Raw genomic sequence first — 2603 nt, 5'->3', positions numbered from 1 at the left:
CCGCTAGGTGGCGCCGCGGCGCTCGCTGCCCGCGCTGCGCCGCGGCGCTGCCGGCAGCGATGGCGGCAGCGACAGGGCCAGGGAGGGGACAGCTTGCAGAGGCCCTGCGGAGCCTGGGGATGGCTTACTCGGTGTGCGAGTGAGGGGGCAGCGCGGGGCCGTGCGTGAGCAAGCGAGGGGGCAATGTGGGGCCGTGCAAGTGCGAGGGGGCAGCGTGGGGCCGTGCGTGCGCGAGCGAGGGGGCAGCGTGGGGCCGTGCGTGCGCGAGCGAGGGGGCAGCGCGGGGCAGTGCATGCGCGAGCAAAGGGGCAGCGCAGGGCTAAATGCAAGCGGCCGCCAGCCCGCAGCGCCCACCAGAGCCACCAAGGACGGGCGGGGACCCCGCACCGCACCTGCGCAGAACTACAGCTCCCAGCAGCCCCTGGGGCGGAGCACTACAATTCCCAGCGTTCCCTCTGCTCCAGCCACTAGAATTCCCAGCATCCCCCGGGCCCTGGACTACAGCTCCCAGCACCCCCAGCGGCTGGACCGCTATCCGCTGCTGAACTACAGCTCCCAGTGCCTCCCAGTGCTCCCAGTGTCCCCCAGAGCCCGCTCCGCTGCAGCTGCCAGCGCACCCCAGTGCTCGTGCACTGTAACTCCCGGTGGCACCGGTGCCCGACGGCAGCTCCCAGTACCACCAGTGCAGGGCCCCAGCTCCAGGACTGCGCTGGGGGGAGCCGAGGGGGCTGATGCTGCCCCGGTGCTCAGTCCTGGCAAGGCTCCACTGGAGCAGTGGGGCCAGCACTGAGCTGCCCAGTACAGCAGAGACCTGGAGCTGCTGGAGCAAGYCCAGCAAAAGGCCACGAGGACGATGAAGGGGCTGGAGCATCTCTCCTAAGAGGAGAAGCTGCTCAGCCTGGAGGAGACGAGGGGGGATTTTATGAATGCACTTAAATACCTGCAGGGAGGGTGCAAAGAGGCCGAGGCCCAGCTTTGCCGCGGTGCCCGGAGATGGGACGAGTGGCAGCGGGCGATGCCAGCCCCCGTGCGGCTCCGCGTGCTCCTGGCGCGGTGGTGCGAGCGCCGCCGGACCTGCTCTCCCACCAGCTCCAAAACTCCACAATGTTTTCCAGGGAAAAACGCCTTGCTGGYGCTCGCGGCGGTTCGTTAAGCAGCAGCACGCAGCTCCCCAGCCAGTGAGCATGGCCACGGCTGCACACGCAGCCCCGAGACGGCCGCGCTGATCCCCGAAACCCTGCACAGCCCCCACGGCGCTGCCGAGCCCCTGGGAGCCGCCAGGCACCGGCCCCTGCCCGGGGAGATGCTGAGCCCAGGAGACAGCTTGCACGCTCCAGGTTTTCCCTGCTATTCATCTAAACGTTCCCTGTCTTTACTTTAATCTGCTTACCCCTGCTAATGCGCCTGTGTGCCGCACAGAATAATCCCTTTCCCTGGCTGGAAATTAATTCCCTGTGTTACTCGGAGGGCCGAGATGCCACCTCCGGGGGCTGGGGCCGGGGTGCRGGAGCATCGGGGCAAGGGGAGCATCCAAAACCGTGTGTGATACGCACAAAGGCTCATGCTCACGTCCCCTGCCTGGGCCTGGGGACCCGTGCGGGGCCGGCGGCGGGTGCCCGTGGCTGCAAAGGGAGCGTCAGCCTGGCCCGGGGGGCAGCGGAGGGAGGCGGCGGATGCCGAAGGGTGGTGGGTGGCATGGGGCGATTTCTCTCCCAGAGCCCGGAGCTGCAGCCAGTGGTGCCGGGGAGCGGACGGGGCGCCAGGTCCACCGCAGGCTGAGAGCRGTCAGCGTGTTGCACCCGTGGGCCAGATCCAGCACAGCGTCCTGGGGCCTGGGACGCCAAGCCAGGCGGGGGAGAGCGGAGGCGGGAGGCGAGTGCGGGCCGGTCCCAACCTGCCTCCGCTCCCTGCCAGGGACGGGACCGGTTTCTCCAGCCGCGTGGGGCCCAGCACCAAAGTTTCCCATGGCCTGGTGCCCGCTTCCCTGGGGCTGCCGCAGGGCTCAGCATCCTCCRTCCCCAGGAACCCCGGCTCGCCCAGCTCCCGCGCAGCGGGGGGGGCTCCCGGCGGGTCCCCGCTCTGCTCCTCCCCGGAGCGGCCGGGAGGAGAGGGGCTGGGGCAGGCGGCCTTCCCGCSAGGGCTCCCACCGGGGAGCCGAGCTTTGCGTCCGGTCTAGCCCCTCGCAACCCCCTTCCCGCAGGGCAGCTCCCGGGAGCGCCAAGCAAACCTCCAGGCTCTCGGCCCGGCCGGGCTGCAGGTGGAGGGCAGGGTCGCGGTGCTGGTGCACGGCCGGGACGTCGGCGTCCTGGGCCCCGGCGCTTGTGCGTGGAGAGGGACCCACGCTCCGGGGAACGGTACCGGGAGGATTATGGAGGGGGATGAGGAAACCCGGGCGGGGGGGTTAACAGCACGGAGGCAGCCGGCTGCGGGGGAGAGAGCGGGGCGGGCGCCCGGGCCCAGCGGGGCACAAACGGGGCCTGGAGCGGGCTGGGGAGCCACGATGGGGTGAGGAGCTGGACATTATCCCTGGAGGAGGAGGAGGAGGAAGGAGGCGGCGAAGCCCCGGCGTGGATTTGGGGGCGTCAGGTAAGAATCAGGCTCAG

General features: G+C 70.2%; 1 protein-coding gene across 1 annotated transcript in view; it reads right to left on the bottom strand.

The window, feature by feature from the left end:
* Positions 1-2603, bottom strand: part of PAFAH2 (platelet activating factor acetylhydrolase 2) — a gene marked incomplete at its 5' end in the record, with an annotated part of 10398 nt that overhangs the window by 6086 nt on the left and 1709 nt on the right. The gene's annotated exons all lie outside the window — the stretch shown is intronic.

This window comes from Rhea americana, unplaced genomic scaffold (assembly GCF_003343005.1).
Source record: "Rhea americana isolate MKP2758 unplaced genomic scaffold, rheAme1 scaffold_215, whole genome shotgun sequence".
NCBI classification, from domain to species: Eukaryota; Metazoa; Chordata; class Aves; order Rheiformes; family Rheidae; genus Rhea; species Rhea americana.
Note: the sequence above shows the minus strand (reverse complement) of the source record. Positions and strands in the feature narration are given on the sequence as shown.